Source organism: Apium graveolens, chromosome 11, assembly GCF_009905375.1.
Source record: "Apium graveolens cultivar Ventura chromosome 11, ASM990537v1, whole genome shotgun sequence".
Lineage (NCBI taxonomy): Eukaryota > Viridiplantae > Streptophyta > Magnoliopsida > Apiales > Apiaceae > Apium > Apium graveolens.
In genome coordinates this window covers 172,577,539-172,600,872 of record NC_133657.1, presented here as the reverse complement: position 1 = coordinate 172,600,872, position 23,334 = coordinate 172,577,539, and the positions used below count along the sequence as shown (strand labels likewise).

Below are 23,334 nucleotides of genomic sequence, written 5' to 3'. Positions count from 1 at the left end.
CCACTCCTATGGCCACTGCAACAAAACTGGATAAGGATACCGGTAAATCAGTAGATATTACTGACTACAGAGGTATGATTGGCTCTCTACTCTATCTAACTGCTAGTAGACCTGATATCATGTATGCTACCTGTCTTTGTGCAAGATTTCAAGCAGATCCAAGAGAACCTCACTTAATAGCTGTGAAAAGAATCTTTAAGTATCTTAAAGGAACAGCTGCTCTGGGATTATGGTATCCTAGAGAATCAGATTTTAAACTAATAGGTTACTCAGATGCAGATTTTGCAGGTTGCAAAATTGACAGGAAAAGCACAAGTGGAAGCTGCCAATTTCTTGGAGGTAGATTGGTTTCTTGGTACAGCAAGAAACAAAAGTCAATTTCCACATCAACTGCAGAAGCAGAGTATATTGCTGTAGGAAGATGTTGTGCACAGATTCTTTGGATGAAGAATCAGTTACTGGATTATGGGTTAACATATTTCAAAATCCCTATTTACAGTGATAATCAAAGTGCTATTGCTATGACAGGTAATCCAGTTCAACACTCTATGACAAAGCACATCAGCATAAGGTACCACTTCATAAGGGAACATGTGGATGAAGGTACAGTGGAATTGCACTTTGTTCCAACAGATCAACAACTAGCAGATATCTTCACAAAACCACTATGTGAAGCCACTTTTACAAGATTGGTAATGAACTTGGAATGGTCTCAGGTTCTTTTTCTAAATCTGTCTAGTTTTGTTCTGATGCATCAGACTTTATGATCAGTATTTACAGAATGTAATCTCTTTGTTTATTCTGTGCTTAATTGAAATACACGTTTAAGTACTGATTGTTGTCTGATATATGTTTCTAAACTCTGATAAGTGATATGTCTGTTCAAGTAACTATTCGATCCTATGAGGATAACTGTGCTAGATACTGACCTAGTAGTCTTCAATAAACAAATGATTCCATGTAAGAAGTAATTATTTCAGTGGAAATCTTATGACACTAGCCAATTCTGATAATTGAGCTTAGTTGAGTTTACTTTGTTTATCTTATTACTAAGTCACAAATTAGAATAATGCTACTCATCTGTTAAGTTCTGATACTAGTAAAACTGCTGATTGTACTAAGTGCTGATAAACCTCACTTATCAAAAGAAAAAGCAAAAAGATCAAAGAATAAAATCAGGTACTCCTTTGAGATCTAGAGTAAAAATGTGAAAGGGACGACCCAAGTGCATTGCTGGTATTAAGTAAATATGCATTAGAAAAGCAAATTTTCTTGGTGACTTTTCACACTCTATGATTACTGGAGAAATACTCTGATAATAGCATAAATTCTGATAAGCAGTCGTGACTCACTTACACTGAGAAGCCACTGTAACATAGAATTTCAAAAGATGCATAAAATTAGCACAAAACAGTTGAGGTGGACTCAAGCATGAACTCATTCATCAGTAGGTTTCAGGACAATGACAGCTCTTTAGCAAAAATTTTAGTTATGCCTTATTTCTAAGATGTACTGAAGTGAATCAGACTTTACTCTTTGTCTGTTATTTAGCTTAATGCACACACTAATCACTCCATCTGAATGATGAAAATTTCTGTGGTGGTCTATGTTATTTTAGATAAACAGTCATTGTGTCATTATTGCATAAATTCTGAGGACAAGCTCTAGTTGCATATTCTGATGATTAAGTTCTGAAGAGTATAACTCAGAACTTGTATAAGAACTTACTAAGATAGGTATTCCTTTTTCGAGTTAAGAAATTATGTTCTGATGACTGTTAAGTTATGATATAAGTCTAAGTTCTGATATTACAGTTTAATGTTTTACTTGACTTATCTGTGAATAAAATTTGATAACAGTCTCAGTTAATATTTGAATATGTTGAAGTGGAAGATTAATAGTCACTATGGTTAGGGTTAATGGTATTTGTACTTGAACAGTCCACTGTTACTTGTTTCTTGTGCGCTTTAAACCATGTTTCCTCTTTCCAATGAATGTTATTCTTTTTCAAAGTCTAGGGAGATGAGATAGAATTAATTCTACCTGTCAGCATTAAATACTTTTACGTCTCCTGGCATTCTCTTGCCCATATAAGCAGCCACTTCACATCAGCCTTCCCATCAAATTCTTTCTCACACACTTACCTTCATACTTTTTCTTTCAAAAACACAATGGTCAGATTCAACATGTTTTTGAACTACCAAAACTTCAATATGGAGCTACGCTGTGCCGAATGGCAGCAGGAATGGCACGTCACGGCCATTCCTGAGGAGATATGGGACTCTGTCCCACAGGAGGTACTGACCCACCTCCTGTTCTTCTATATGGATTACCATCGCCATCTGGAGCGAATGGAAGAGGAAAGACTGCCAGCTCTCCGCCAGCAAGAGCGAATCATCAGACTCGCCATTCTGTTTGTCGAGAGTAGGAAGAAGAAGAAATGATTTAATCTTATCTTCTTCCTGTTTTTCTTCATCATCAGCTTTGTCAGGCTTCTTAGCTAGGACTAAGGCTGTTGATGTTAGGTTTCGTAGCTTAAGGAAATCTTGTATAAGTACTGATGTAATTTCAATTTCATAAATGTATTCTCTTGATATATTAATGAAATTTGTGTTTGCTTCAAGATTTTGTCTCTAAGATATTTGGTAATGCATTGCTAAATCCTGATTGATATTCTGATGACCATATAAATTCTGTTTTAATTTAAGTTCTGATTTTTTATCAGCACTTACTCATCTCATTTATCTTGGTCATTTTTACGTGATTTATTTTCCGAATATTAATGATGCAGTGAAAAATAATTAACTCAGTGGGAACGGTTTCAATTTTGAATTAAAACTGTTTCACCTTGATTAATGGAATATCTGGGTAAGTGGAACGGTTTTTCCTTGAAAACAGGCAACTGAGTAAGTAATGATTCCTGTTTTCTCGAGCCCAGTAACTATCTGTTATTACTGCATGTCTGGCAGGTGTCCAACGGTAACATTTTTCTTCAGAGTATAAGTACAACAGAGAGAGGATTTCTTTAATCCTTATTTTCTTCGTTTTTTTTTTCTCTTTACTTACTTCTACTCTCTTTCTTCTCACGTTGGTTTTTCATATAGACATCTTATCAAACACCTAACAGGCACTTTTGAATCTCAATTTTTCACATGGCACCTAAGGATTTAATCATTGATGGAGCTAAGTTTGTTCCAAACAACTATGCTGCAATTCTTGATCATACTGAAGCTCCATCTGAATTGCATTTTGTGCAAGATCTTCTTGCACACAGTGAGATTGGGTATGCATTAACTCAGCCTGAAGTCTTTTCGAGTCAACAAGTTCTGACGTTTTGGCGGACTGGGCACTTTGATGATGGTGGTAGCACTCCCAGTATTGTTTTTGAAGTGGGTGATTCATCTTATGCAGTCACTCCTGGTACAATACGCAAAGCTCTACATCTCCCAGAAAATTGTACTTTTTCAACTCCAGAGGAATCAGCACTTCAGGAGTTAATGGCTGATTTGGGATATGAAAAGAGTTTGGAAAAACTTGGGCAGTTAAAAAGGGCTAATATCAGAAGAGAATGGAGTTTTTTCTTTGACTGCATCACCAAAGCTTTTGGGAACAAATGTTCGAATTTTGATGATATCCCAATTCTGAGTCAGCACATAGGGTATGCTATTATCCATCAAACTCATTTTGATTTTGCAACTGGAATAATTGGTTTTATTGGGGATAGGATGACAGAGGATAGAAATATTGTCTATTTTGCTAGATTCTGTCAACTTATATATACTTTTTGTACTGATGAACCTCAATTAGTCAGTTCCTCAACCCCACCTTTTAGAGTTGCAAAACGATATTTTAATGATCTGGTAAATGCTGATACTAAGAAAAAAATGGTTAGACCATTACAGATTCCTCAGTCTGTAAAACAGATCCTAGTAAATACTGATCCTGATACTTATAGATCTGTTTACTCTGATGTCCAACCAACCACAAACACCCAAAAACCATCATCCTCAGCAACTACCACTCATACTACTCAACCTACCCTCAGGACTTATCTCAAATCCTATCTCTCTACTTCAAAGACTGTTCAACCCTCATCCTCCAAGCCAAAGAGGACAAAAACTATTCCTCAAACACCTCAAAAGAGGAGGAGGACTGTACTGAGAGATGAATCTGATACTGAGGACCAGGTTCCTTCTTCAGAACCTGTTGTAGGTGAAGCTGAGAAAGAGACTTCTCAGAGGGATTCTGGAATTGGGGGAGCTAGGCTTCTCAAGAGGCTTAGAAGAATGACAGTTCCTGAAACTCCAAAGGAATCCAAATCAACAAAGAGATACAAGAAACAGAGAGCACACAGGCCAGTTTCAGATGATGAAGAGGAAGCAACTAAGGAAGGGGATCAGGAATCTCTGATCTCACAAGACAAGGAATTTGCTCCAGTCACTTCTTCTCCATCAACTCCATCTCAGGAAGCTGTTCCTGAAAAGGCTAACACATCTTCTGTGTCTTCTATTGATCCAGGCACAAGTGCTGATATTGATGTTCAAAACTTGGGTGTGCCTGCAGTAATTCTCTTAGAAGCTCCAACAACAAATATTCCTTCCACAACACCTGTTACTGATGCTGTTCAAACTCCAGAGTTATCAACAACACCTTCTCTGCATCAAGATGCTGATGATCAGAATTTAGGTGAGCATCAGGATATGGCTGTTGATCAGAACTTAGAACAAGATCATCAATTAGAGGATGCTGAAGCCTCCATTGCTACTCACACTGTTGTCTTATCAGAAGATACTGATTCTTTAAGTTCTGATGCTGCAAATGCTGGAGATACTTGTGATGCTGCTCCAACTGTAGATGCTGATGAAGCAGGTCCTTCAGGACTTACTCCTCAACAGACTCTTCCTAAGTCTGAACTGGTTAAGAAGTTTGTTACCGGAGAAGCACCAGTACCTTGGAGTGAAACTCGTGCAGGTCAGGAGTGGACTAAGGAATGAAACTCAGTTTCATGTGTTCCAACTGACAAGCATCTTGCTGAGCACTTGACTAAAGCTGATGAAATGTTAAATTCTGATGATTTCAAAACTCAGCTTAGAGTCACTGCATTGAGTACTAAACTATTTACAAGGTCTTCATTCAACTACTCATGCAGAGCTACACAAGATTCAGGAGAACTTTATCAAACAGGAACAAGTTTGGAAAATTGATAAGAAAAAGTTCTTCCAACCTACCATTGACAGGATTGCTTATATTGAGAAGACTCAAGATCATCAACAAGCTCAGATTGATGAAATTCTGAAAAATCAATCTTCTCAGCAATCACAACTAACTGAAATCCAATCCTCAGTGGAATTGCTTATCTCTCTTCTACTACCTGCTGATGCCAAAAAGGGGGAGAAAGTGATTAAGTCCAAATGCAAGACTGACAAGACACTGACAGGAAAGGATAATGAAAAAGATGATCAAGGAAGCTCTGGAATGGGTAGAGGTCATAGTCAAGGTAGATGATTCACATCAAGACAAGCTAGTCAACGGACAAGTTCTGATACTGGGAAAAGAATAAGTTCTGCTATTGGTAAAAGGATAGGTTCTGATGAACTTCTAGATCTTGATGAGGAAATGTCAAGACAGCTGGAATGGGTAGAGGTCATAGTCAAGGTAGAGGATTCACATCAAGATAAGCTAGTCACAGGACAAGTTCTGATACTGGGAAAAGAATAAGTTCTGCTGCTGGTAAAAGGATAAGTTCTGATGAACTTCTAGATCTTGATGTGGAAATGTCAAGACAGTTATTTATTCAAGAAAATCCAGGAATGGACTTGGAAAGTTTAAAGGAAGAAGAAGCCAGACTTAAATCAGAGAAAGTCACATATAAATCTGAAGCTTCTGGTAAAAAGTTACTTCCAAAACCTAAAGGCATTGTGATCAAAGAAAGGATACATACTGAAGAAACTATTGGCTAGATCACAACCACAGATAGATCCAAGATCCAAGGGTAAAGAAAAGGTTGGTGAACCTATCAAGCTTATGTACCTCCTGAGGAATGAAGAAATTACTGATGGAAAAGGATGATCTTGCTCTGACTTCAAGAAAAGTTCTTAAAACAACCTCTGACATGGCTCAAGTTGTTCAGAGTCAAGAAATTGTAAGTTCTGATATTCAGAAGAAGCAAGTAACCTCTGACAGTAGCTCAAGTTAACTTGATATCAGAAGATAGATCTAAAGACACTCCTACCAGGATTCACTAAAGCAAACCAGACTCAATCTTTGAAGACTACTCCAAGTGGTTTTGAAGCTAAGAGTAGTTACTGGAAAGGAAGCAAGAGATAAAACTAGATTGGGAAGTGCTGATGAAAGAAGAGTACACAACACTACCAATGATCCAACTTCCTTGAGTGAACCAGGTATTGGAGCAACTCCTGAGAGATTGAATCAACTGGAATCTGTACATATGGTTTACCATACCTACTTGAAAGAATACATCATGTTGTATTTCATGACAGATGGTAGGGTTTATCATATAAGACAAAATGCCATTCCATTGAAGTATTTTGAAGAATTGAAGCATGTACTTTTCTTACTTCAAGTGGATGACAGAATAACAGGGACTGCTTGCAAACTACTTAAAAGAACAGATTCAGAGACTAGAAAAGGCTTTATTCTGTTAAGTCTGACAGCACATATGTTCCGAAGTACAGAGATCACAATGGTGATATTGTTGATATGAAGCCTAGTACTGCACAGATCAGAACATATCTTGGTATTAAGGGACTTGAATTCAATCTGGAGTCTGACAAAGTCTATGTCATAAGACTAGATCAGGAGTTGAGAAAAGCAAAGATCAATGATCTCAGAGCTGCAATCTTTTAAACTGGTGAAGATACTGCAGAGCTTAAAGATGCCAAAAGGAGAATGATTGATGAACTCAGATATGCTGAGAAATGTTTGTTGAAGAACTATCTCAGAACAACTCCTGACATCAGAGAGATCAGATGATGAAGCCAAGTCGAAGATCTACAACTGCTTGAATTCTGATATTTGTACAGACTGAAGTTGTTATCAGAAGTTGAATATTGGTAAAGCTTTAAGGACTGTAAGTTGTGGTTATCTAGTCCAATTCTCATGCATTTGTACTTAATGTTTTTGACATCATCAAATATCTGTTAAACTTGTATATTATGCTAATTTAAAAGTTGGGGGAGATTGTTAGATATATTTGATAATGTCATGGCTAATATGATTTATGTTTAGATTTCAGATCTTACTTAACAGGACAAATCAGTACTTAACTATTGATCAGTACTTATACTGGAAGTCAGGACTTAAGGATATCAGTATTTATATTATCAGGAGATAATCATCAGAAGTTAGATATCAGAACTTAAGTGCTGAAGGATGATCAGAGAAGGATAGTAGCTGATTAAAGGAAAGAAGATCGAGATAAACATAAGAAGAGATATGCATGAAGAAGGAATTCCATGAAGAATGGAATACTTGGAAGAAAAGATATCTGATTGATATATTTTAGGAAGCAGAATTATATTCCATATTAATTAGCAATTATCTTGTAACTGTGTAGTATATAAACACAGATATAGGGTTTACACTAAAAGTGTTAATATATTCGAGAAGATTATTCATTATAACCCTAGCAGCTCTCGTGATATTTGTTCATCACTGAGAGGTAACAGTTCCATACTGTAACAGAGTTTATTAGTTTCAATAAAGTTTGTTTTCTAGTTACTTAATATATTAAAGTTCGATTTGATTGTATTATACACTGTATTCACCCCCTCTACAGTGTGTGTGACCTAACACCTTCAATGACTCTCTCGCCAACCTCATCCCAACAAGATGGTGCTCTAAACCTCCTATCATATAAAGACTCAAAAGGTGGCATACCAATACTCGTGTGCCAACTATTATTGCACGCAAAATTAACAAGATATAAATACGTATCCCAATCACCTTTTCACCCCAATGCACAAGCCCTCAACATATCCTCCAATGTCTGAATCTTGCGCTCTGAATTTCCATCGGTCTGCGGATGATAAACTGTACTAAAATTAAGCCTCATACCCCAAGATTGCTGGAACTCCTTCCAAAAATGTGATATAAATCTCGTATCTCTGTCAGAAACTATCAACACGGGAATACCATGAAGTTTAACAATATCACGCTGGAAAATCTTTGTCAACTCATGAACAGGAGTAGTCTCTCTAATAGGCATGAAGTGAGCTGACTTAGTAAGTCTATCAACTACCACCCATATATGACATTATTCTTCCTGAAAGTTCTCGGCAGATGAATCACAAAATCCATAGTAATGTTTTCCCACTTCCAAACTGGAATTTCTAGTTGGTGCAATAGTCCACTAGGCCTCTGATGGTCTATCTTTACTTGTTGATATGTGAGATATTTTCCCATAAATTCTGCAATATTTCCCATTCATTTCACTCCATCAAAAGTGCTTCTTCAAATCTCCATACATCATAGTGGAACCTGGATGAATATAAAATCAAGAACTATGAGCCTCCTACAAAATTTCCTCACGAGTCATCGGGATTATAGGCACAAACAATATACTACCCAATCATATCACACTCAACATGAAAATGTTTTTGCTTGCCACCTTCCACCTTAGCTCAAATAGCATCCAAACCTGCATCATTCTTATGAGCTTCCTTAATCCTTAAAACAAGATTCGGTTCCACTTTCAAACTTGTAATGCTACCACCTGATCCTCTAACATACAACTCAACACACAATCACTCCAAATCTGAAATAAGGCGCGGCTGAGTAATGAGAGATGCAACACTCCCGATGTTCTTCCTACTAAGAGTGTCTGCCACTGCATTCAACTTCCCTGGATGGTATTAAATATTAGCATGCATCATAATCCTTAAAAAGCTCCTTTTGAGTAAAGATGTATTTGAGACTCTTGTGATCAGTGAAGATGTCATAAGTTTCTCCACAAAAATAATGTCTCCAGATCTTCAAAGCAAAGACCAATATTGCTAACTCCAAGTCATGGGTAGGATATTTCACCTCATAGGGTTTAAGCTGCCTAGAGGCATAAGAAGTCACTTTCCTATGCTGCATAAGAACACACCCCAATCCTCTCTTAGAAGCATCACTATAAACCTGAAAACCTCCACTTCCTGATGGCAACACAAGTATTGGAGCTGACACCAATCTCTTCTTTAACTCTTAAAAGCTCTTCTCACGATCATTATTCCATCATTCTACTCGAATTTAACTCCCTTTATCATTAGCTGAGTCAATGGCAAAGTTATGGAAGAGAAACCCTCCACAAAGCGCCTAGAGTAACCTGCCAAATCCCAAGAAACTCCTCACCTCTATCACATTGCTAGGTCTAGTCCAATTAGTAATAGCCTCAAATTTCGCATGATCCAACTCAATGCTTCTACCAGACTGTTATTCCCAAACAATCTAACAACTAGAATTACAGAAGGGGGGTTGAATGTAATTCTTGGTTCTTTTTCGATTTTAAGAACTTATCATAAATATAAATATGTCAGGGTTTGAATATGCAAAAGTGCGGAATAAAAATGTAGATGTATTATATTTGGATTACTTGCAACATAATGAAGAGAGTTCAAAAATTACTTGCAATTATACTATAAGGAAGAGCAGAAGCACTTGCCTTATCTATTCGCTTTTTACTCTACTTGTACTTGTTAATTGGTTCCCACTCACTTACCATTTGCTTTCCCTTTCTACATCTCGCTTCCTCTGTTAAACATCATATGTAAGTATCAATACTCATTCTCATCTCATTCTACATATTACAAGCTTCTATCTACCCTTCGCTTCATCCAAATCAGACGTACGGATTGAAAGTTATGATAAAAACCGTTTAATAATGCACATACAGTCATATTATACATTAATCGGATCACATATAGCACGTAGCACATAAGATATTCAATCAAAATAATTATTCAAAGAAGATTCGGGGTTAAAACATTTTATACGAAGATAATGTAATATATCTCGTCTTTCGAAAATACGGGTTTTATTGATCTATCGAAATGATTATCGTATCAAAAATTTTATGCTGGGACGTACGAGTCAAACCGTACTCCGGATCGAAAAAGTCAAAACATGGAAAATGTCCGAAATAATCAGAGTAGGTTAGGAAGGAGTTTTCCGAAGAGTTTCGGGTTGTAAAAACATAAAAATGGTTGAAATTGGACGATTCCCGGTTTTATAAATTAGTTTTGTAATTATGCAGAAAATAATTATTAAATCTATAAATGCTTTATAAAATCATATAGCAATCCAAAAATTACCAGAAAAATATCAAAATTATCTATATTTTATTATGGACATATTTAAATTAGAATACTCATATCTTATCACATATAAACATCTAAATATTATTATCAATCATTAGATAATTTACCAAAATTCACATAATAATCATTTATTGATAAAAATAATTACACGCTATATCCCGGATATTACATCATTCCCCCCTTAAAAGGATTATGTCCTCAGAATCTCTTAAGTAAACAAATGAGGGTACTTTTCTTGCATATCACTTTCTAGCTCCCAAGTTGATTCTTCAACCTTTGGGTTTCTCCACAGTACTCCTACTGAATTACAACTTTATTCCTCAATACCTTCTCCCTCTTTTCTAGAATCTCTATTGGATTATCTACATTAGATAAATCTTCCTGAATTTCTATTGGCTCATACTCGATTACATGCCTAAAATCTGGATTATACTACTTAAGCATCAATACGTGAAAAACATTATGAATATGCTCCATGTACGGGGGTAACGCCGATTTATATGCTACCTTGCCGACACATTTCAAAATTTCAAAAGGTCCAACGTATTTGGGACTTAGCTTTCCTTTCTTCCCAAATCTCGACAATCCTTTCCACGGTGACACTTTCAATAACACGAGATCCCCTTCTTCGAATTCCATATCTTTCCTGGATTGATCTGCATATTTCCTTTGACGATCTTGTGCTGCAATTAACCTTTTTTGAATAACCTTGACAACTTCTTTTGTCTTTTGCACCAATTCGGGTCCAAGTATCTTACGTTCTCCGACTTCGTCCCAATATACTGGTGATCGACATTTGCGTCTATAAAGAACTTCATAGGGAGACATTCTGATACTGGCATGATAACTATTATTATAAGCAAATTCCACTAAGGGCAAATGCTCATCCCAATTTCCTTTGAAATTAATGGCACAAACACGTAACACGTCTTCAATTATCTGAATTGTTCTTTCGCTTTGGTCGTCAGTCTGTGGATGATAAGCTATACATGTTCAACTTGATTCCTAAACATTCCTAAAAACTTCTCTAAAATCTTGAATTAAATCGTGGATCTTGATCCGATACATTAGATAAAGGCACTCCATGATGGATACTATTTCCTTCAAATACATGTGAACCAACTTATTCGGTGAAAATCTTTCATTGATAGGAAAGAAATGAGCTGATTTGGTTAGTATATCCGCTATAACCCTAAATAGCATCGTGGTTTGCTTTCATCTTTGGTAATCAAACTATGAAGTCCATAGCAATGTGCTCCCATTTCCATTCTGGAATCTCTAACGGTTGTAATAATCCAATTGGTCTATGGTGCTCCGCTTTAACTCTTTGATACGTGTAACATTTTCTAACCCACTCCGTAATTTCTCTTTTCATGTCTGGCCACCAATAATTCTCTTTTAACTCTTTGTACATCTTGGTACTTCCTGGATGGATTGAATAATTTGAGTTGTGAGCTTCATGTAGAATTTCATTCTTCAACTCTGCCACGGGTGTAATCCAAATTCTGGAAGAAAATATGAGAATACCTTGTTCATCCTTTTGAGTGCATAACTCTTCTCCTACTAAATGATTTATATCATGATCCGCTATTTCCTTTTGGCATTTCCTTATCTTCTCTAACAATTCTGGCTAAAAATTCATACTATACATCTTTACTTCATTAGGCTTGCAAAATACGGACTTCCAATTCCAACTTATGAAATTCCTTGTATAACTCTTCTGGTTGTTAACACATTTAGTCTTTCCTTTCTGCTTAACGCATCTGCCACCACATTCGCTCTTCCTGGATGATAGTTAATTAGTGCAATCATAGCCTTTCTTCAACTCTAACCATCTTCTCTGTCTCATGTTAAGCTCCTTTTGCGTGAATATGTACTTCAAACTTTTATGGTCCGTATAGATCTCGCATTTTTCTCCATATAGATAATGTCTCCAAATCTTTATGGTGAATACTATTGCTGCTAGTTCCAAGTCATAAGTAGGATACTTTTGCTCATGAGGTTTCAGTTGTCTAGACGCATAGGTAATAACTTTATCATGCTGCATCAAAACACAACCTAATCCCTTATGAGAAGCATCACTATAGATTACAAAATTTCCTTGATCATCTGGAAGTGACAAAACAAGCGTCGTGATTAGTCTCTTCTTCAATTCTTGGAAACTTTCTCACACTTCTCGTTCCATATAAACTTCTCACTTTTCCTAGTAAGCTTCATTAAAGGTGTCACAATCTTCAAGAAATCTTGAGCGAATCTTCGATAATATCCTGCTAATCCCAAGAAACTTCTCACTTCTGTTGGTGTTTTTTGCCTTTCCCAATTCATAACAGCTTCAATCTTTGTTGTGTCCACTTTGATTCCTTCATTACTGACTACATAACCTAAGAATTGAACTTCTTATAACCAAAACTCACACTTTGAAAACTTTGCATACAACTTCTTCTTTCTTAAAATTTCCAAAGATATCCTTAGATGCTCTATATGATCTTCCGTTGACATTGAGTAGATCAATATATCATCGATAAACACAATTACAAACTTGTCCAGATATTCCTTGAAAATTATGTTCATCAAGTCCATAAAATGTTGTTGGGGTATTGGTCAATCCGAAAGACATCACTAGGATTTCATAATGATCGTACCTTGTTCTGAAAGCTATCTTTTGTATATCTTCAAGTTTAACCTTTAATTGGTGATATCTGGATCTCAGATCAATCTTAGAGAAATATTTGGCTCCTTTCAGTTGATCAAACAAATCGTCGATTCGAGGTAACAGATACTTGTTCTTGATAGTAAGCTTATTGAGTTCTCGATAATCAATGTATAACCTCATGCTTCCATCCTTCTTCTTAACAAATAGTACCGGTGCACCCCATGGGGACACACGGGGTCTAATTACTCCTTTTTCCAATAACTCTTGCAATTGCTTTGCTAGTTCCTTCATTTCAACTGTCGCCATTCTGTACGGGGCCTTAGATACTGGTTTCATTCCAGGTGCTAAGTCGATCGCAAACTCAATTTCCCTATCTGGACGAAGTCCTGGTAACTCATCTGGAAATACGTCTGGAAATTCATTTACTACAAGAATGTCTTCTAGATTTGCTGGCTCCTGACTTCTATCTATCACATAAGCAATGAAATGCTCGCATCCTTGTTGCAGTAACTTCTTAGCTTGGATCATCGTTAAAAACTTCTTTGCTTGCTTCTGACCTTTAAACGTCACCACTTTCTCGTCTCGCGTCTTCAAGATTACCTTCTTATTACGAGAGTCTATCTGAGCATCATGCTTAGATAGCCAGTCCAATCCTAAAATAACGTCAAACTCTCCTAACTTAAATGGTATCAAGTTAGCATCAAACTTATGGACATAAATCTCAATCTCACAGTTCTTACATACTTGGTTAATAGATATGCGCTCCTGATTTGCTAATTCTACCATCATAATTTCACTTAGTAATTCAATTGGATAGTTCAACTTATCAAAAAAATCTTGTAAAATAAATGATTGAGTCACTCCCGAATCCACTAGCACTTTAGCACATAAAGAATTTACAGTAAGCGTACCTTCCATAACATCAGTGTCTATGATAGTATTGTTGCCCAGTAGTGAAACAATTGTTTAAGGGGGTTTGGATACAATTGTATAGATGTTTCGAACAAGTATAAAAATATACCAGTTTTTTATATTTCTGATAAAAACTGTTACAAACTCTCTCAAGAAATACTGATGTTCTTGAGAGCTGCTAGGTCGTACAATGCTCAAGTTAATCACTATGTGATGACCTAAACTGTGTTTATATAATACATAGCTGCTACAAATCAATCGAAGATATGCATTATCAATTACCAACAGAAAATGATACATATCTCTAATTGAAAAAACAAAGTCCTATCACTCAGAACGTAACAGATATCCATCCCTCAAAATAAGAAACATAATCAATCTTCACAATAGAATGCCTTCAGATGCTGATGACATGCATATACTTATGATGATCAAATCCTGACGATACATTAAATACTGATGACATCTAAACACAGTCAGATCCTGAGCTCCTTTTGAGCATTGAGAATCAGCACTTAACAATCTCCCCCAATTTATGCTTAATATAATAAAGCACAAATTCCATTCTCAATGATTCCAAAACCAATTACAAAATGTACAAGGAATAAAGCTTACTTCAGTATCCTAAGATAACTGACAGTTGTTTCCAGCAAGTTGTTCAACCTTTCTTCCTCCTTGTCTTGAAGGACTTTGACAAGCTTTTTCTTCAACTCTCTCTTCTCTATAGTATCTTCTCCAAGCTGATAAATGGTTGATCTTAGTTTAAAAATCAAACTTTTAGTTATTTCAAGATCACCAATCAACATAAAGCTTAAACTAACATCTTCATGATCAGGACTGAAAGATAACTGAGGATTATTGAGAAAAACTTTTAGAACTGTAGCTCCCTTTTTCATCTTCATTTCTTGACCAGTATAAGTTCTATACATATGAGCATAATCACCATTACCATCAGTATCTTTATCTTTCAACTGAATAGAGTCAAGTGTATATTTTGTGACAGCTATCTTCTCCCCTTTTGGCATCAGTATTTGATATAAGAGAAAACTTAGAAGCCAGTTTATCAGCTATTGAAGATACTTTATCTTCCAAGGAAGAAAATCAAGAATCCATGCTTTGTTGAGATTGAACCACGGCTTTAACAGCATTTTTCACACGTATGAGTGCAACTGAAGTAAGTGGATTAATCATAAAGGCATCAATCTTGTTCTGTAAACTAGCATGAGATTTTTTCATATCAGCAAGTTCAGAATGAATTCCTTTCACAGAGTTGGTAGAGGCCTTAAGATGCAATTTAAGTTCAGGATTTTGAAGTTCATCATAGGCCCTGTGAACATGTTGAATACCAACAGCAGGGGAGATAGAAGTATATACATCTCTCCATGCAAAATCCCATTCAGTCTTTCGAAAATGCTCAGCATCAGCATTGTAATAAGAAGCGTCTGCATTGAAATGTGAAGAAGAACCAACATTTGACTTCTTAGATGCATCAATAGAAGTCTTGAGCTGAGCTGTGTCAGGATCATTGTAACACCCCCAAATCTGGGGTCGGGGATCCGGGTTGTCAAGAGTTCCATTTCCCTTAATAATACTTAATCTTAATAAACAACAAACTACTACGTACTGTGACCCCACAATACACACACACACACACACCGCAAGTTATAGTCTCAGAGATGAATACCAAAAATAACATAAGTCATTTTATTCCACAATTATAAGTCATTATACCTCAAAAGGGGTTTCTGAATAAATTTACATATCCTTTGCCATATTACAATTCATATATATACATAAGTCTGGTACAACAACAGTTGAAAACCTAGCCTATTGGTAGTTCCTACCTCAGCTACAGCTGACATCAACGCCTACAGGAAATTGCAGAACGTTTCCTATCTGCTCGTAAATTGGGAGCTTGGTCATGTGCATCTTATCTAGCTATTGTTGTTTGATGAAGAAAGGAAGCAAGGGTGAGCAAAACAGCTCACCAAAATAACATGTATAGTAATTAACAATATATGAGCCTTCTCATAATACTCAAGAAAGTCTTGGTCAAGAAGAAATGAACCAAGTTTGATATCTTAATGCGACGAAGTCGTAAAATATTCAGTATATATATACATATATACTTTTCAAAATCCTTGAAATCCTCTGACATGTATAATATACACAGAGTTCCAATTTATAACTGTATAAAAATATCGTTGCAAGGTGATCTCATATATCTAACCTTGTTTCAACATTTTTCTGAAAATCTTTGTCATGCATAAGATAATCATTAACCAGATATAAGTTGAAAAGATGAAGTTACAAGATACTCCAATATACCTATATCTTTTCCGAATACTACTTGAACTACCACCGTTCAAGGTATAATCAGTTTCAAAAGTTCATCACATAGATGAGACTACAAGATAAGACTTGAATAGATTCAATCTTTGAAATATCATTATAAAGAATGAAGTTACGAGATACTTCATTAATTCCCGATATATGTATACACCTATATATATATACATTTCATACACTCCTTGAAAACCTCTGTTATGAAAATTATAAACAGAGTTGCAATATCCAATGAATTTGGAAAGGAGAAAACATTGGCATAAACCTGATATCTTGCTGATCAGGCACCTGATATCTTGCTGATCAGGCAAAGATACCAAATAAGTCACCTTTTCAACTAGTAGATGGATGAATCCCCCACCGGTCATCACCCTGGCCGCATTAGGACCTTGTGCTGGACCGCCACCCAACCTCTTATGCATTGATGGACTGCCACCCAGCCACTTACACTTTGATAGACCGTACCCCGGCCTGTCGCTTATGCCGACTCAATTAGATGGACTTACTTCCCGAACGTTGGGCAAGTAATCAAATTCTTTTATCAAAACCGCAACCTCGTTACGAATATAAAATACACCACAGAGCCGGATCCCTCAAATTTTTAAGCGAGTATTTAAATCCCCTTTGAAAGGAAGATCTTAAATTTGAAAACGTGTTTTGAGATCTGCTCTAACTTTTAAATCATTTTGAAGACTCGAAAACATTTTAAAGAATATTTAGAGTAATGATGATTTAATGAAATAAATCAATCCCGGTATATTAGAAAAGATCTGAATATTATTATTTAAATAATATTCCCATAAATGATAATCTTTATAAATTAATTGAAGTAGATGTTTTAAAACTCATACTTAAAACGAATAATAAATAATAAAAGATATACTTATACGAAATTACGATCCTTATTTGAATAATCGAAATAAATTTGGTTATTATCCAAAACCATCGAATATACCTTATCCGATTATTAGTTATGGAAAACTATATATATATATATTACACTCGGGAACATCGACTCCCGGTTTAGAAAAATGTTCACCTTTGGGTCCCCTATACTAAGGGTATACGCAACTACTGCTTATCTCTAGCATAGGTATTATGCAGTTTATAAGCATTTGAATTGATAATAGAATATCAAGATTTCACAAAATGCATATATATACCATATCAACATGCTCCAATATATCACAAGATTTGCTAATAACAGTCATGCACCTATGTCAAGATAATGCATCAATATATATACATCACAATAATAGTATAACGGGTAGAAAACTTGCCTGAGTATTCCGGGGTAGACTTAAGCTTAGAGTGGGTCCGGTAACCTATGAAAAATAACATAAGCCGGAATTAGACCACGGTCGCTTAAGAAACTAGTCAAAACTCGCTCATACCCTAAATGTCGCTTACGGTCGCTTATACGCTTAACGATTTACGTTAATCGCTCGCATACCCTCGGCTCCACTAATTTTAATAAATTAACCGTTACGAATTTTAAGGCGACTCTTTCGCGAGAACTTTACTAACTGCCTTATCCACTTGAAATAATTCTCTCGTGTTTCGATTAATCATTTAAGGGTCTCAATTATGGTCTCAAAGTTACTCGAGGTTTCGGGGTTCGCTCGCGAAACGCCGTTACTTAAAATGGTCGTTTCTCATCGCTCGTAACTCGGATTTAGGCGAACGACATATCAAAACGAAGCTCGTAACATGAAATATCTAAAAATGGCAAAGGTCAGAATCTTACAGTGAGTTCACGGGTCCTAAAGTTAATCACAAAAACAGTTAAGGAAGATCGGGCATTATGACGGCTAGAACTTAGCGATTTCCAATATTTTTACCACTCCAAATCAATCCCTTCCAACTACAATCCATCCACAACTTCAAGATTCAAGCCTAGGCTACTGATCTTAGCCAAAACAAGGTCAAGAATATAATTCCAATTTAATATTATACCATCTCCATAATCAACTAATCTACTTAACATCCAAAGTTCAAATCAAACTTAATCATTCAAACAACTACTTATCCATCCAAACCATCCCAAAATTCAAGCAACAAACTTAGTACTTAAAGGTCCAGAAGTTTTATACCTTTATTTGTGAGGAGAAAGTTTCTAGGAAGCCTTAAAATCTTGATTAATCCTTATACAAGCTTGGATCTCATAACCAATCAAGAAAACACAAAGTTAGGTTTTGAAGTTTCTAAAAGACCGATTTAAAGAACTGCAAAAATGAGGGTATTACCTTACTTATTTGGACAAGACTTGTGAACAAGAGTTGTAGGTCATCTCATTACCTTTCCAACGAGCTATAGAACACAACATTCGAGTGAGTATTGAAGGAGATATGGCAGTTTGAAGTTGCTGGGTTAGTTTTGGCCGAGAGCTTTCTTCTTGGAAGGCAAAGTCAACTTCCAATTTTGTGTGTTATGATTTTGCTTGGTTGCTTCTCTTGCTTTGTTAATTAAAATTTTACCATGGTAAATAATACTTGGCTCACATTCAACCAACTAAACATATCCATTTGTCATGCTTATGTCATCTTGATTGTGTCATCTTGTTTGTGTCATCTTTTAACACATGTCTCTTCCTTGTGGTTTGATGATGTCATACTCCTTGGCTTCTTGTACAAGATTGTCTCTTGATTGTTCATTTGTTTTACGGTTCGCTTAACTTTCATTTCCGTTCGTCGTTTGAGGGATCATATCCGGGATCTTATAACTTGGGTTCCCCTAAACCTTTCTCAATATCTTAAATTCCTTTTTTTTATCCTCTCTTATAATCCTTGAATTTAAATCCTTTTAATCATGTTACCTTATACTCAATTCTTTCAGTATCTGGTGGATTTTCGGGAAAAATCAAAGTGCCCGGATCCAATTCTAACGACCTTTACATACACTCATTTACTTCATGGAATACTAATACGATCTTAAAATTTCCATAACAGTACTCCTATATAGCGTGGTCTGATAATTTTCCTTATTCAGCATAATCAGCAAAAGTTACTATTCATCAGTGTCTCATAAATTCCAAAATTTGGGTTATTACAATCATCATGATCACTATCTTCATCAGAATCAGAGCTTGGCAAATCCTCAGAAGAATTTGCACAGGTAGGCAGAATTGCTTTGCCTTTATGAGGATCCTTAGCAATAGTTGTCTGTTCCTGGTGAGATCCTGAAATAAAAACAAAGTAACACCTAAATCTCTCTTTTCTTTCCAAGTGATCTCATCACTTCTCACACAATATATTACTTTTAAGAGTAATATTTTTCTCACAGAAGAAAGTTTATAAGTAAAGAAACACTTATAAAATTCTTTTCTCAAAGTTACCTCTCTTTTTGCCAGTACAGGAGACTGCCACTCAAAATTTAATTTTCTCTCATAATATTTTCACACAGTCTCACAGAAAAGCACAATCAAACATTTACAAAGAAATAAGAGATGGATGAGAGGAGTAGTATGTTTGTCATATAAATAGAGGTAACCTCAAACAAGAGACTATTTATAATCATACAAACATGAGGAACAACAGAAGAAAATGAGCAATACCTGAAGGTGAGTCCTCAAGTGGAAGTGAAGATAGTGGAGGAACAAACAACACATCAGGATGCTTTAAAAAGCTAGTTAGCAGCAAAGAATCGTCGGTGATAGCTGCTTCGATGGAAAGTTGATCAACAACAGGATTTGTTGTAGTATCAGGATTTGATTTGTCAGGAGAATTAAGTAGGCCAGCATCAGTACTTTGAACTGATGCTTCTTGTGGGGCCTGAGGAATGTGAGCTGCTTCAACAAGTAATGGTGAAGGTTCTTGTGTATTCTCCTCAATCATAAGATCATTAATAACTGCATCCACCTTTGACTATACATCCCGATGGGCCTTCTTTTCTTGCAGCAGTTGTTTAGAGTCAGCAAGGAGATCACCTTAAGCAAAATCAACAATGATTTGTGCAGCCTCTTTGTCTGCATCTTCCCTTTGAGAAGATGGTTCTTGTGTGAATGGATGTGTCTCAGTTGCTAAATCCCTTTAAGACCTAGGTTCTTATGGACTGACATCCATAGCAGATGATCGAGCCTTTTTCTTCTTTCTGATGTACCTAACCACATCTTCAACTTTTCTTTTCAACTTGCTCTTATCAGCTGTCTTGGGCACAACAGTTTCTTTGATTTTTGAAATCTTTTTTATCAGAGCACTAGCATCAGTAGTTGGCTCCTCGGTTCCAGTTGTGTCAACATAGTCATCAGGAATTGCAACTGTTGATTTCTTTATCTTCATCCTTGACCCAATAGGAATCTGATCATCAGAGTTAGAATCATCTTGCATGATCAACCTTATTTTCCCGACTGGAAAACATTATTTTTGCATCTCACTCTCACTCAGTGAGGCCTGTTGAGCTCTCTATTCAAATTTAACAGATTTCTTGACCAGCCTTTTCTTTGGTACAACTGATGCCTTTTGGGAGACACCAGAGGAGGATAATTTAGGAGCTGGATTAGAGTTCTGTGTAGGAGAAGAAATCTTGGGTTAGAAATAAGATGGGTAGTGTCTTGTTCCACAACATCAAGAAATGTTACAGAGGGCCAGCATCAGGATTTTCAATCACTTGTGAATTAGCAGGTCTATTTCTCAACAAAAATTTCCTGACCTCCCGAGGCAGGAAAGAAGGTCCTGAAAACTTATTATTTTCATCTATGTTAATGTGATCATTAATAGCCTTCTCAGAAATTTGAAACACATGAAGCAATTCATCATCAGACCAACTCAAGCTTATCCGAAAACCACAATTTTAATCACAAGAATCATTAAAACAGACTATTGTCAACATAACGGATTTAGAACTTGTCATTCACTTTTGTTGAACCTATCCTTAAATTTTAATCACTTTTGTTGAGGGCTTCTATATATATTCATATTAGGTTGTTTTAAAAAAGAGACAAACCAGAGCGCAAGGAGAAGACGACAAGAGACCTTTAGCATAATTCAACAAAGGCGAAGACGATCTAGTTTATTCTTGTGAATCTTTGTTTAGAGTTGTAATTTGGATGCTTGTTTCTTGTTTTGCTGAACCTATACTCTTGTTTGTACTTGGTTTAATTATTCGTATAAAGACTACGTTTTATATATCATGATTTTATCGAAACCCACGTTGATGATGAGTCCGATTATGGGCTAATTGTTATCGTGGGGTTCTAGCGGATTTACTTATGGATTTTTTAGTTAAATTGTTTGATGCCTTAGTATGTGGTGATTCCTAGTATTGGTTGTGCGTATTCGTCTTATGAGCATCGCGAACTTATAAGATAGTGTGTTAATTCTTAATGAAGTGAAAGTGAATTTAAGGATTTAGAACTTGTCATGCTAGCATAGGTTCATGTATTTGTCACGCATGAGTCGTAGGTAATTTTAACCATCTTACTTTCCCTATGTAATCAAGATAGATAACTTGTGCTTAAACCGTTATGTTGACAAATTCTATAGATATATAGGGTCTTAATATAATTGGTGCCTATTCAGCTTCTATCTCTTTTGTGGATGTCTGGTAGAATGGTACTCGTGCAACGAAAGTTGGCGTTTATCAGTTTTAGGTTATCTGATTAGTATCATAACCATTGCATTCTAAGGTTAAGAATAATAAGGCTATTAAATGAAGTATTTAATGAAGTTAGAATCCCATGTCTGTCATATATATTAATTCAGTCAATCTTATTCTCGTAGTTATAATTATTAATTAATTCTTAGTTATAAACAATCTCAATTTGTTATCGTCTTAGCATTGGATAATAACCATTCATTGTTGCTTAGGTGCATAAATTAAACAGTTAACCAATACAGTCTCTGTGGGAATGAACTAGAAAAGATTCTATACTACTTGCGAACTCGTATACTTGCGTGTATTATTACCGTGTGTTTAGCGACTACCAAGTTTTTGGCGCCGCTGCCGGGGACTGCAGTGTTAATTTATAGTTTATGTGCTTTCCATCAGTGGTCGTTAAAGTTCATTAACTCGGACATTCTTACTTATTTGTTCCTTGTCTAGTTTTAGGTACTCTAGCGAGGATGTATGCATACGCGTTCGCGTACTCGTAAGAGAACACTGGATAAAGCCGAGGAAGAACTTGTGGTAGTTTGTAGGGAAGTTTTTGAGGATAAAGAGAAGTTAGAGGAAGAAGAAAAAGTTGAAGAGCCAATTGTAGTAGCTATGGGTGATCAAGCAGAAAATCCGAAGGCTTTGATGGACTATTCTAAGCCTATGATTAATGACATTCAGTCTAGCATCATCAGACCAGCCATCAGGGTTAACACTTTTGAGATCAAGTCAAGCACGATAAAGATGATACAGAACTCAGTTCAGTTTGGGGGTTCTCCAACTGAAGACCCCAACATGCATATCAGGGATTTCATCGAGATCTGCGATACTTTCAAGTTCAATGATGTGACTGAAGATGCTATCAAGCTGCGACTCTTCCCATTCTCTCTAAGGGACAAGGCTAAGTGCTGGTTACACTCTCTACCAGCAGGGTCTATCACCACTTGGGAAGATCTTGCTCAAAAGTTTCTCACTAAATTCTTCCCCGTGGTGAAGATTGCCGCAATCAGGAATGCTCTTACTCAGTTTGGTCAAAAAACTGGAGAATCTCTGTATGAGGCTTGGGATCGATATAAGGAGATGCTAAGGAAGTGCCCACACCATGGCATGCCTGATTGGATGATTATTAATTATTTCTATAATGGATTGGGTCCTATTTCTAAACCCATGCTTGACGTAGCATCAGGAGGAGCCTTGTGGGCTAAGAGCTAAGTTGAAGCTTATGAACTTATTGAACTGATGGCTGCTAATGAGTACCATAATCCTTCCCAGAGACTGACTCAGGGAAAGGTAGCAGGAATTCTGGAGTTGGATACAGCAACTGCTATCGCTTCCCAACTTAAGGCTTTGACAATGAAGGTGGACACTTTGGCTAATTGTGGAGTAAATCAAATCGCTAGTGTCTGTGAGCTTTGTGCTAGTGCCCATGAGACTGATCAGTGTGCAATTTCTAGTGAATCAGCTCAGTTCATGAGCAACTTCCAGCGATCACAGCAACATGTGCCAACCACCTAT

General features: G+C 36.3%; 1 non-coding gene across 1 annotated transcript; it reads right to left on the bottom strand.

Annotated features, from left to right (window-relative positions):
- Positions 1 to 22,821: 22,821 nt before the first annotated feature.
- On the bottom strand, positions 22,822 to 22,928 carry LOC141699457 (small nucleolar RNA R71). The gene has a single exon (XR_012565920.1). It is a non-coding gene; the product is annotated as a small nucleolar RNA R71 (small nucleolar RNA).
- Between the last annotated feature and the right edge of the window lie 406 nt (positions 22,929 to 23,334).